Raw genomic sequence first — 14,330 nt, forward strand, 5'->3', positions numbered from 1 at the left:
AGCGATTCAAGTTTGTGATCATTCGCTGGCCCTTGTGGCTGTCTGTCAGATTCTTAGGCAGCCAGCGACCACTAACTTCACAAAATTTCAATGTGTCATGAACAATATTGTACACCGCAGCATTGGAGATTCTGAACTGCAGCGATAAGGTTCGCAGTTGCACACGCCAGTCGTTTAAAATTGCTGCCTCAATGGCTCTGGCAATCTGCGGGATTGCAGCTGTTAGCAGCCGCCTGGATCGTGAAATTTCAACATTCCAGCTGCAATACCAGGGGAGGAAAAAGTGACTATGTATTACTTTCCGATCCTACCTCAGAAATACCTCAAATCCAGGCAACAGACGAATGCCGCGCCACAGACCGCCTCCAAATTGGCAGCAATAAAGAACAGAAATGCGGTACATGTTGTGGAGGTGGCAGTACATGAAGCTAAGCACGACCACAACAAGCTCCAAGATGTCAGCCATGGCGTTGGGAGGGGGCACCAACCTAATCCAGTGACTTCATATGTTGCGGTATGATGATGGGATTGACACGAGGCATGACCTTTGCTTTAACTTTGAACTGTATAAAAAACGGTAAAATAATTGTTCGAGCAGCTGTTAGTGTGATAGTTGGCGGAATTCCTACAACCGTAATAATTTTAAGAGGATAACTGAGACAGCGAAAGTTCTCACCCTGTTGTTGTTGTGGTCTTCAGTCCTGAGACTGGTTTCATGCAGCTCTCCATGCTACTCTATCCTGTGCAAGCTTCTTCATCTCCCAGTACCTACTGCAACCTACATCCTTCTGAATCTGCTTAGTGTATTCATCTCTTGGTCTCCCTCTACGATTTTTACCCTCCACGCTGCCCTCCAATACTAAATTGGTGATCCCTTGATGCCTCAGAACATGTCCTACCAACCGATCCCTTCTTCTGGTCAAGTTGTGCCACAAACTTCTCTTCTCCCCGATCCTGTTCAATACTTCCTCATTAGTTATGTGATCTACCCATGTAATCTTCAGCATTCTTCTGTAGCACCACATTTCGAAAGCTTCTATTCTCTTCTTGTCCAAACTATTTATCGTCCATGTTTCACTTCCATACATGGCTACACTCCATATAAATACTTTCAGAAACGACTTCCTGACACTCAAATCTATACTCGATGTTAACAAATTTCTCTTCTTCAGAAACGCTTTCCTTGCTATTGCCAATCTACATTTTATATCCTCTCTACTTCGAGCATCATCAGTTATTTTACTCCCTAAATAGCAAAACTCCTTTACTACTTTAAGTGTCTCATTTCCTAATCTAATTCCCTCAGCATCACCCGACTTAATTCGACTACATTCCATTATCCTCGTTTTGCTTTTGTTGATGTTCATCTTATATCCTCCTTTCAAGACACTGTCCATTCCGTTCAACTGCTCTTCCAAGTCCTTTGCTGTCTCTGACAGAATTACAATGTCATCGGCGAACCTCAAAATTTTTATTTCTTCTCCATGGATTTTAATACCTACTTCGAACTTTTCCTTTGTTTCCTTTACTGCTTGCTCAATATACAGATGGAATAGTATCGGGGAGAGGCTACAACACTGTCTTACTCCCTTCCCAACCACTGCTTCCCTTTCGTACCCCTCGACTCTTATAACTGCCATCTGGTTTCTGTACAAATTGTAAATAGCCTTTCGCTCCCTGTGTCTTACCCCTGCCACCTTCAAAATTTGAAAGAGAGTATTCCAGTCAACATTGTCAAAAACTTTCTCTAAGTCTACAAATGCTAGAAACGTAGGTTTGCCTTTCCTTAATCTTTCTTCGAAGATAAGTCGTAAGGCCAGTATTGCCTCACGTGTTCCAGTATTTCTACGGAATCTAAAGTGATCTTCCGCGAGGTCGGGCTTCTACTAGTTTTTCCATTCGTCTGTAAAGAATTCGTGTTAGTATTTTGCAGTTGTGGCTTATTAAACTGATTGTTCGGTAATTTTCACATCTGTCAACCCCTGCTTTCTTTGGGATTGGAATACAATGTTCTCACCCTACCGGTATAGAAATGTGTAATTTCTGGCGCTATTGTATCTGAATGTCTGAATGATAAACAGCGAGCCATATTAGCTGATTTATTGTTAAAATATGTACAATTTTTTTTCCAGCAGACCGGGAATAATAAAAGGTTATCAATATCATATGGAAGTAGTGCTCCAAAAGACAACCGCCACGCACCATATGCTATTGTGTGAGCAAGGAGGTAGGTAATTAAAAAGGCTATTTTTAAAGACTGTTGCAATAGAGAAGTTAACGCCTATTGTATTCATTATGTGATAAAATAAGAGGCTTATAGTATCATACATTAAGGGACAATAAGATGTTGTATCTAATTTTTTATTTTACCTTTCACTTTTCTCTGTGTTTAAATATTGCCGGGGTCTGTTCAGAAAATTCCGGAACATTCGTAATTTTGCGCCAGTGGTGTGTTGCAGCGAAATGCGGTTTGCACCCCTGTACACGCCTTTGTTTAATGTGTGACTGCCTGAACTTCCATTGATGTGTGACTGTTAGTTATTGTGTAGTGCTGTATTGAGTTGTGGGGCACAGCTTGAGAATTTCGCGATGATAGAGATAGAGGAGTAACGCGTCTGCATGAAATTTTGCGTGAAACCCAAGAAAACCTTTGCAGAGACACATCAAATGATGCCCTTCAGTGTCCACCGCCGGTGCTTATGTCAGGAATGTCAGCGAAATTATGCATGCCAATCGAAGGCTGATTGTCCGCGAGATTGTAGAAGGATGTAAACATTTCAGTTGGATCATGTCATGAAATCCTGACACAGCATCTCGGAATGCATCGTGTTGCCGCCAAGTTCGACCCATGGCTCATGAGTCAAAACCGGGAAGACCTGCTCTGACAATCTGTGAACAGCTTTTGGGTCGCGCAAGTGAGAACGAAATGTTCCTTAAGAGAATCATAGCTGTTGGTGAGATGTGGTCTACGTTTATGATGTTGAGACCGAGGTTCAATCTTCACAATAGGTCGTGAAAGGTTATCCAAGACCAAAAAAAGCTCTTGAGGTCAGCTCAAATGCCAAAGCCATACTGACAGTTCTATTTGACTTTGAGGGGTTAGTTCATCATGAATTCGTGCCAGAAATGCAAACTGTTAATCGATGGTACTATCGGACGAGAACAGAAACACAATACACACATTCCTATGTGCTGTGTATGTACAAGAGTGTCCATAATTAAAGGTCCAGTTTCAAAACGCTGTAGGTCAACCACATGTCAGAATGGGGTTAAGTTTGAACAAAATATTATTGACGCAGGGGCAAACATCATGAAGAAAAAAATCTGTAGTTTGACCGATAAATGGCGATGTAAGTGTCTTAATGTAAATGGGATCACCTACGAATGATGGATGAATCGTAATACGACGGCTGTGGTTTGCGCTGCACGTTATACCATCCGCACTCTACAATGCCTATGACTCCACAATTTAAGCAGTCGGCCGTTGTGGCGCTGTAGATCTGCGTGCGCAGACATGGTACTACCGTACCCGCTCGCGCCCCCGCCCTCTATGGCCCGCAAGTTTCATTATTGTTTGAGTTAAATAAACATAACTTACGCGTTAAAAAAAGGAGAAAGTGGTCGTAAGTAAATCGATAAGTATGGTATAGGTACTTGTATATAACAAGCGACGCGAAGGAGAACATCGGATTAATTTTGGAGTACTCCTGCAGACTTGATAGTGAATACGGGACTAGACACTGAAAAATTATGAAGGAACCGAGAAATGAAGTTTCGGAAGAAGCTTTATATTGTCGGTTTTTACAGAAAAAATCAACTGCGCAACCGAATCTGGTCCTTTGTTCTGTGAAAATCCATTACAGTAAAATAAAAAAAATAGGTGGTGATGAATCGTTTGTGGCAAGTAACGGATGGTTGTACAGATTTAAATCTCATCGTGGAATTCGCGATTTGGAAATAGAAAATGAAAAAATGTCACCTGACGTAGACACGGCATATTCTTTTAAAGGTGGATTTAGAATCTGACGAAAATGACTATGACTTCGACTTTACATACAGTGGTGACGAAATTGGATTAAATTGGAAATTGATACCGCTAAAATCTTAGCTTCTCGGCAGGAGAGTTCAGTCCTGGATACAGAACTTGTGAAGAACGAGTAACAATATTAATTTGCGCAAACGCTACCGGAACTCATAAAATGTCCTTTCTCCTCTTCGGAAAAAAAACAGATGCTTAAATAATATCAGGGTTTCCTTAATTTATAAAACTCGCATGGATGAATACTAAAATACTCATTGACTAATTGATTCATTTATCTCGGCAGTAAAAAAATTTCAAATGAAATTATAAGTGATGAAACTACCTACATTTACTAGATAATGCGCCAAACCATACTTCAGGCGAACTGTTGATGAAGATAACGTAGAAGTTGTTTTGTTATTTTCCAAGCAAAGAAATTCAAAGTACTGTTGTTACTTGTTTATAGATGCCTGGGATTTGATTGAAAGATAGGCCTTGAACAAAGCTTGGAAAGGAGTGCGAAAAAGGGAGCACGACAATTCAATACCCTATACCAATTACTCTATTTTGGAAGTAACATCGTAAATGAGCCGACGACAAACAAGCAGCTATGACACGAATGTGACACAAAGAGTGGCTCTCTTGTGACAGTGGTGATCAAGGTTTACAAACCATGTCGGATGACGAAACAGTTGAAAACACATTGCAGGGTAATGAACAGCAGGAAACGCGAGGTGAAACAGAAGAAACGTAGATGCAGAAAACGATGCAGGACCGTCTTATGCAAAGCATTTCAAGCCCGGAAACAGCTTTCAAATTATTCGAAAAACCATGAGTTTATCACAATAAAAGGGAATTCTTGATGCAGCAACGAAGAGGAAAAAGGGTTAACGTTTAATGACAATTACCAAATATTTTAAATAAAACTAACTATATTGCCTGTCTTGCATGACTTTTTTTAGATATTTCATGACTTGGGTTGCATTATTTTCGTAGTTCTAGGAAAACTGTATATATATATGGAAATGTCTATAATCTCTCAACAAACATTGATTTTTGTTGATTTGAATAAGTTTAATTTGTTTTTGTTGCTTTGAATAAACACCGAACATTATGAATTAACCCTAGTAAGATAACCACAGGACATACACGGGTGACGTAGGTTATTTTTCTAGAATTAATAATACAAAAGTCGCTCTTTTTCATTTTGTCGGTTATCCGGTTTTTCCAGTACTAATGACTATAAATATAGTTATCAGTCTTCTGACTGGTTTGATGTGGCCCGCCACAAATTCCTCTCCTTCATCTCAGAGTAGCATTTGCAACCCATGCTCTCAATTATTTGGTGGATATATTCCTGTCTCTGTCTACCTCTACAGTTTTTAACCTCTACAGCTCCCTCTAGTATAGTGGAAGTTATTCCTTCATGTTTTAACATATGTCGTATCATCTTGTCCTTCTTGTTAGTGTTTTCCACATTTTCATTTTCTCTCCGACTCTGCACAAAACCTACTCGTATTAGTTCCTTATCTTATCATTCCATTTAATTTTCAACATTCGTCTATAGCATTACATCTCAAATGCTTCAATTCTGTTGTGTTCCGGTTATCCCACAGTCCATGTTTCACTACAATACAAGTCTGTGCTCCAATGTACATTCTCAGAAATTTCTTTCTGGGATTTAAGCCTACGTTTGATACTAATAGACTTCTCTTGGCCAGAAGCGCCGTTTCGCCAGAGCTAGCCTGCATTTGATGTCCTCCTTGCTCCGTCCGTTATTGGCTGTTTTGCTGCCTATGTAGCAGAGTTCCTTAACTTCATCTACTTGGTGACCGTCAATCCTGATGCTATGTTTCTCGTAGTTCTCATTTCTGCTACTTCTCATTACTTTCGCCTTTCTTCGGTTTCCTTTCAGTACATATTCCATACCAATTAGACGGTTCATTTCATTCAACCCATTCTGTAGTTCCTCTTCACTTTCACTGAAGATAGCAATGTATTCAGCGAATCGTATCACTGATATAATTTAACCTTGAATTTTAATCTACTCCTGAACCTTTCTTTTATATCAATCATCGCTTCCTCCAAGTATAGACTGAACAGTAGGGGCGAAAGAAAACATCTCCATCTTACAACATTTTTAATTCAAGCACTTCGTTCTTGATCTTCCACTCTTGTTATTCCCTCTTGGCTCATGTATATGTTATATACTACCAGTCTCTCCCTATAGCTTCCCCATATTTTCCTAAGAATTTAGACACTGTCGAGTACTTTTTCCAGGTCGACAAATTTTTCTATAGTCTTGCTTCCATTATCAGCAACAAAGCCAAATTTGCCTCTTTGTTGCCTTCATCTTTCCTAGACCCAAACTGATCGTCATCTAACACATCTCTAGTTTTATTTTCCATTCTTCTGTATACTATCCTCGTCAGCGTATTGGAGGTATGAGCTGTTAAGCTGATTGTGCGATAGTTCTCGCAATTGTCACCTCTTGCAGTCTTCGGAACTGTGTGGATGATATTTTTCCGAAAGTCAGATGGTATATCGCCAGACTCATACATTCTACCCACCAGCGTAGATAATCGTTTTGTTGCCACTTCCCTCAATCATTTTAGAAATTCTGACGGAATGTTATCTGTCCCTTCTGCCTTATTTGATCTTAAGTTTTCAAAGTTCTTTTAAATTCTGATTTTAATACTGGCCCCCTGTATCTTCTAAATTGACTCCTGTTTCTTTTTCTATCACATCAGATAACTGTTCCCCGACATAGAGTCCATCAATGTACTTTTTCCAGCTATCCCCTATCTCCTCTGCATTTAACAGCGGAATCCCCATTGCATTGTTAACGTTACCACCATTGCTTTTAATTTTACAGAAGGTTGTTTTGGTTTTCCTGTATGCTGAGTCAGTCCTTTCGGCACACATTTCTTTTTCGATTTCTTCATATTTTACATGCAGTTATTTAGTCTTAGCTTCCCTGTAGTTCTTATTTATTTCATTCCTTATCAACTTGTGTTACAGTACTCCGGAATTTCCCTGAACATTTTTGTATGGTTTCTTCGCGTATCTTTATTGTCCCAATGTTTTTCTTGCCAACTTCTGCGTTTTCTCTTTTTTAGAGATGCCCATTCCTCCTTAACTGTACTGCCTACCGAGCTATTCCTTATTGCATTATCTACAGCCTTAGCGGACTTCAACTGTATCTCTTCGGTCCTTAATACTTACATATCCCACTTCTTTGGGTATTGATTCTTCCTGACTAATCCCTTAAACTTCAGCCTAATCTTCATCACTACCACATTGTGATCTGAGTCTACATCTGATCCTGGATACGCCATAAATCCAGCATCTGATTTCGCTACCTCTCCCGTATCTCCTCGCCTTTTCCAAATATACCTCCTCCTCTTGTGATTCTTGAGCATATCACTGGCTAATCGCTAGCTGACATTTATTACAGAACTCAATTAGTCTTTCTCCTCTCTCTCATTCCTCGTACCAAGCCCACATTTTCCCGTAACCCTACGACGGTACTGGGCACTACCATTGTAGTAGAATAGTTTGGCTCGAGCCTCCACGTGCTATGGCACGAATATATATGTTACACTCAGTTTAATTGAGCGGCCCAGAGATGTCATTGGTCTCAATATTTGGCTACGTTTTTCTTCATAGGTTGCTACCTCGCACCTGTCGTAAACTCAGTTTTTAAGGTGAAATAAAATACAAAAAAACAATGCAGGCAGATATTGCGGTAAAATTAAAAAAAAATATTGACTCACTCACGTTGACTTATAATCTGAACAAGTAATTTATTTCTATTTTTCCAGTAAAGTCTTCAATATATTGACTAAACACTTAAAATGCAGTGTGAGGGGCTTTTACGTAAGGGCAGCCGTTAATAACTGATGCTACAACACTTCACTATAAAAATTCATATGTCGCGATCACGGCAGTCGACATCTGTTCATAGTTCACAAAATACACTGGTGTCTGAGGTCCTAAATCACTATATTGCTACATACATACTTGTCCCCGAACGTGGCTACCAACCCACTACTACTCCCAGATGGGCGGTATGTCCGGCTCTTAGCTTCGCTCAAAACCAACTCTGCTGTGATCAAACATGGCCGCCCTATGCACCGTCAAAATGACTGCCTAACTCAAAAAATGTTTGACAAAACTAATTACGAATAATTTAAAACTAAACACAAAAACACATACAATACATTGAAAATACGGAAAGTTTCCATCTAAAGTCCAATTTTTTATATCTGCCACCTTTTTTTTCTTTTTTTTTTTTTACAAATAATGCTCTTGTGGCGTTGTAAGGTGTCAGGCAAATCCAACACCTTCCATGAAAACCCTGACATGATAAGCAATTCCAGCAGTATGTCACATAGCTCCGAATAAATCGTGACATTAAATTAACCAAAGTAATATGAGTAATGAGTGAGCAAATGGAATACCACAGACTAACACAAGAATGCCTAAATGCAAGTCATACCTTCCCACCGTGAGACAGACGCAGTTCCGAGGGGAGAAACGAGAACAGAAGCTGAGAGCAGAACCGTGTTAAGCTAGAAGGCCCTACAATAAGGGACGGACACCCACGTCGCCACCCCAGAGCCCATGTTAAAAGATAGAGCCCTCCAGAAGAACAGTATAGATCTTACGATAACACTAAAAGAGCCACACCAGTTGCAAGTTTTAGGGTGAGACTTTTTCGCGTCACTGTTACGTTGCAAACGTTAAAAACATTGTCCCACCACGAAAAGTTTAACGTTTCTCATTGGATAGACAGAATTTTTGTAGGCGGAGCTTAAGGTTAACATTGAGACCCTGACTGGTCAGATGAAAACACAGCCACATAGTTTTTTTTAAACCAACTTCGGTAAATTGTAGTAAGGAGAAGTTAGGAGAGACTTGCTTCCAAGACGGTGAGGTGCGTGGAGCTGTGCCGTCCGCCGCCCCCTGACGAACACCGACAGGGTAATGAACGCACACGATGCCGCATTTTTGAGCGCATAAGGCTTCACTCAGAACTGCAGAAATCTCATCTGTTACATCCCCTTTTTTACGTAATACTAGTGTCGATCGTCAATTAAATCTCATGGTATTCACATTTGCTACTTGAAGTTAAAATCTGAAACGCGATGATTTTTCTGTTATATAATTATTGAGAAGCCACATCAGCCACTGTAATTTACGACAAGTTAGATAAGTAATTAAAGATAATTGAGGGTCACTGTAGACCATTTTGATAGTTTTCTCTTTTATGAAACTTAACTTAAATGTAGATTATAGATGTGATATGGCATAGGTCATCCTTCGAGCCATTGTAGAACTTGGAAACCCATTCAGGGAATATTCGTTCACATTTTTGTTGAACTCAGTTGGTTTTTATCATCCTGTATTAAAATATTTCCTTTTATCAATAGAGCAATTTATAAACAATGTTTTGTGAGTAGGATAAAATTTCCAATGATAAACGTAACTGCTTTTTCGACGTTATTTTACCAGCTAACTAAAAATAGGAAAGCCTTGAACTCCTTCCACTAAATTTAGTCAGTATTAAGATTCTTTTACAGGGAGTGCAGTGGAGCTGACGCTGAAATCATTAAGTATTTGATTATATCATCGCTAGTCTCATTGAACTCTTCTGAACTTTACATGTCATGTGTGGTCTGGCGTCTCCTTACCAGCAACAGGTCCCAGGTTCAAACTAGTCAATTCCCTAAAAAACACGCTCAGAGCGTCGTTGCGCGAAAGTGGTAGGGAGACACGACTTAGAACAGACACCATGCAGAATGTTAGAGCGTGATTTTGCTTTTCCCAGATTATTGATACTAAACATAAATAATCAAATAAAAATACATATTTAGCTACTCATCTACCTCTTTAAACTTTAGAATGCTGACGCTAGTTTCGTCTCTTTAAATTTATTTATTACCAAAAACACACTTTTCTCTCATTCAGAACCCATATTCCGACCTCTCATTAAAAAGTGGTACAGATTCTGCTAAATCGGCTATGATTGCTCGATGCGGCTCTACTAGCCGCATCCATAGACATTTTGTTTATAGTAATCGGCCATAGAACTGCCGAACTATTAGCTTTTGAACTTTCATAAACTTCCAATTTTTAAGACGACAATAACTTTTAAACCACTACATATTTTTGTGGCGTGTCTAGATAATTTAGTTTTACAAATTTTTCTCTCCTTGAGTCCCAGCTCGCACCTCCATGTCACTCTTAGTTCTGTTTTTATCAGTTTTTTTCTTTCTTTCTTCTTCTTCTTTCGCTTGTGTCTTACCCCGCAGGTTTGGCAGGGTCGGCATTGTTATAGTCGGATTTGACGTGGTTAATTGGAAGGGGTGGCACGATGCCCTTCCTGCTGCCACCCTGTAAATTTAGTTAGTGTTAAGATTCTTTTACAGGGAGTGCAGTGGAGCTGACGCTGAAATCATTAAGTATTTGATTATATCATCGCTAGTCTCACTGAACTCTTCTGAACTTTACATGTCATGTGTGGTCTGGCGTCTCCTTACCAGCAACAGGTCCCAGGTTCAAACTAGTCAATTCCCTAAAAAACACGCTCAGAGCGTCGTTGCGCGAAAGTGGTACGGAGACACGACTTAGAACAAACAGACACCATGCAGAATGTTAGAGCGTGATTTTGCTTTTCCCAGATTATTGATACTAAACATAAATAATCAAATAAAAATACATATTTAGCTACTCATCTACCTCTTTAAACTTTAGAATGCTGACGCTAGTTTCGTCTCTTTAAATTTATTTATTACCAAAAACACAGTTTCTCTCATTCAGAACCCATATTCCGACCTCTCATTAAAAAGTGGTACAGATTCTGCTAAATCGGCTATGATTGCTCGATGCGGCTCTACTAGCCGCATCCATAGACATTTTGTTTATAGTAATCGGCCATAGAACTGCCGAACTATTAGCTTTTGAACTTTCATAAACTTCCAATTTTTAAGACGACAATAACTTTTAAACCACTACATATTTCTGTGGCGTGTCTAGATAATTTAGTTTTACAAATTTTTCTCTCCTTGAGTCCCAGCTCGCACCTCCATGTCACTCTTAGTTCTGTTTTTATCAGTTTTTTTCTTTCTTTCTTCTTCTTCTTTCGCTTGTGTCTTACCCCGCAGGTTTGGCAGGGTCGGCATTGTTATAGTCGGATTTGACGTGGTTAATTGGAAGGGGTGGCACGATGCCCTTCCTGCTGCCACCCTGTAAATTTAGTTAGTGTTAAGATTCTTTTACAGGGAGTGCAGTGGAGCTGACGCTGAAATCATTAAGTATTTGATTATATCATCGCTAGTCTCACTGAACTCTTCTGAACTTTACATGTCATGTGTGGTCTGGCGTCTCCTTACCAGCAACAGGTCCCAGGTTCAAACTAGTCAATTCCCTAAAAAACACGCTCAGAGCGTCGTTGCGCGAAAGTGGTACGGAGACACGACTTAGAACAAACAGACACCATGCAGAATGTTAGAGCGTGATTTTGCTTTTCCCAGATTATTGATACTAAACATAAATAATCAAATAAAAATACATATTTAGCTACTCATCTACCTCTTTAAACTTTAGAATGCTGACGCTAGTTTCGTCTCTTTAAATTTATTTATTACCAAAAACACAGTTTCTCTCATTCAGAACCCATATTCCGACCTCTCATTAAAAAGTGGTACAGATTCTGCTAAATCGGCTATGATTGCTCGATGCGGCTCTACTAGCCGCATCCATAGACATTTTGTTTATAGTAATCGGCCATAGAACTGCCGAACTATTAGCTTTTGAACTTTCATAAACTTCCAATTTTTAAGACGACAATAACTTTTAAACCACTACATATTTTTGTGGCGTGTCTAGATAATTTAGTTTTACAAATTTTTCTCTCCTTGAGTCCCAGCTCGCACCTCCATGTCACTCTTAGTTCTGTTTTTATCAGTTTTTTTCTTTCTTTCTTCTTCTTCTTTCGCTTGTGTCTTACCCCGCAGGTTTGGCAGGGTCGGCATTGTTATAGTCGGATTTGGCGTGGTTAATTGGAAGGGGTGGCACGATGCCCTTCCTGCTGCCACCCTGTAACCCCCCCCCCCCCACCCGGGACAGAATCAGTGTACCCCATCTGTCTGTGTCTGATATAAATCATGAAATAGTGCGAACGTGTTACAAATGTCTGCGAGTCTTGTAACTGAGGGGGAACGTGGAGACCAGCCTGGAATTCACCTAGTGGGGTGTGGAAAACCGCCTAAAAACACATCCAAACTGGCCGGCACACTGGCCCTCTTCATCAATCCGTGGGGCGGATTCGATCCGGGTCCAGGAAGCACCGTATTAGCGCTCTCGGCTAATCTGGCAGGTGTTTACATCAATTTTTCTCTAGCATATAAATTTCTACAAGCGCACAAACACGGCCATACGCGCCCCTGCCAAGCGTCCGCTCAGGTTTTTCCAAGACCTCATAAACGCTAGCTGCTCGCCACAGCCCCGTAGCAACCGCCAGCCACGTGCTTTGCGGCAGGAAACTCTAATCTCCCACCACAGCCTGTACGCTCACGACCCTTTCTTCTGTTCCTTCCACTACAAGCACATTCCAGTCCTACATCACTATTATATTTTCATCTCCCTTTACATTCTGCATAACCCGTACAATAGCCTCATATGCTTCCTCTATCTCTTTATCTTGAGCTTGCGATGTCGGCATGTATACCTGAACTATTGTTGTCGGTGTTGGTTTGCTGTTGACTCTGATGAGTACAACCCTATCACTGAACTGCTCATAGTAACACACTCTCTGCCTTACCTTATTATTCATAATGCACCCTACTCCTATTATAACATTTTTCGATGCTGTTGATATTACGCTGTACTCATTTGACCAGAAATCCTTGTATTCTTTCCATTCCATTAGTCGACCTGGACAACAAAACTTTGAAAACATGAGAAGATGTTCGGTGAACGTTGACTTACCTCAGACAAACTGGAGATGCGGTGTTGTCGTGACAGTAATCCATGGACAGTCACTGCCTCGTGAAAATTCTGCACGATTTGTGGAGCACTGGCACTTAAACAAGGACGCGATTGAATGAGAATGAGATTTTCACTCTGCAGCGGAGTGTGCGCTGAGATGAAACTTCCTGGCAGATTAAAACTGTGTGCCCGACCGAGACTCGAACTCCGGACCTTTGCCTTTTGCGGGCAAGTGGTCTACCATCTGAGCTACCGAATCACGACTCACGCCTGGTCCTCACAGCTTTACTTCTGCCAGTATCTCGTTTCCTACCTTCCAAACTTTACAGAAGTTCTGCTGCGAACCTTGCAGAACTAGCACTCCTGAAAGAAAGGATACTGCGGAGACATGGCTTAGCCACAGCCTGGGGGATGTTTCCAGAATGAGATTTTCACTCTGCAGCGGAGTGTGCGCTGATATGAAACTTCCTGGCAGATTAGTGCAGTTAGAGCCCGCAAAGGATACGGTGGCGTATGCACAGTGACCAATTATCGTCCAAAGCTCTGTGTGAGTTCATTCGTTTGTCCGGAGTGGGAGGCCGACTGTGTCTGTCACCTTTCGGCCGGTCGCTGGTGACAGAATCGAGGCGCGAGCCCTGTAGTCTTTTTCAATCGATTTTACAGAAATTATTCGCTAAAAAAATCATTTTTTTGCCTTAGCTATAGCTTTACATATCAAGTTCATGATAATGTGCCCATCATTTTTTTTAATGGTCATAGTTAGTGTGATATTTACATGGAAATAAGACACTAAGTGAAATTCGAAAAAGTTTGCAATGAAAAATGTAGGTCGATACGATTTTAAGTTTGCTATAACTTACATAATATGTTGGGCTGCATGTGAAATTTAGCTAACATATTGAATTTGTCTTTAGACTTGGGTGGAGGTCTCTATCTGTCATCAGTCTCGAGAAAATTGATCTGACATGGAACACACGGCAGCGATAAAGCGAGAGTGAAGTAGCCACATCATTACTCGTATTTCATAAATGGTTTCAGACATCGAAATGAGATTTTGGCAAGTGGCAGCATGTAAAGAGGAAAGTGTTTTGCCATATGGTTATTATACAAAACTTCATTATACACTTTTTCGATGATAGAATGTTGTTTTTAAGGACCATCGAAGGCTGGTGAAATGATAAATGCTATGAGTTTTGGAACAAGTGGAAACATTACACGTCTGTTCTGTGGATATGCTTTCATAAGCTAGTGACCTTACGTTACCTCAGTTCCTCTCTTAATAAACTACTGTTCACTATTCTCTCATAACTGCGTC

This window comes from Schistocerca nitens, chromosome 9 (assembly GCF_023898315.1).
Source record: "Schistocerca nitens isolate TAMUIC-IGC-003100 chromosome 9, iqSchNite1.1, whole genome shotgun sequence".
Classification (NCBI taxonomy): domain Eukaryota; kingdom Metazoa; phylum Arthropoda; class Insecta; order Orthoptera; family Acrididae; genus Schistocerca; species Schistocerca nitens.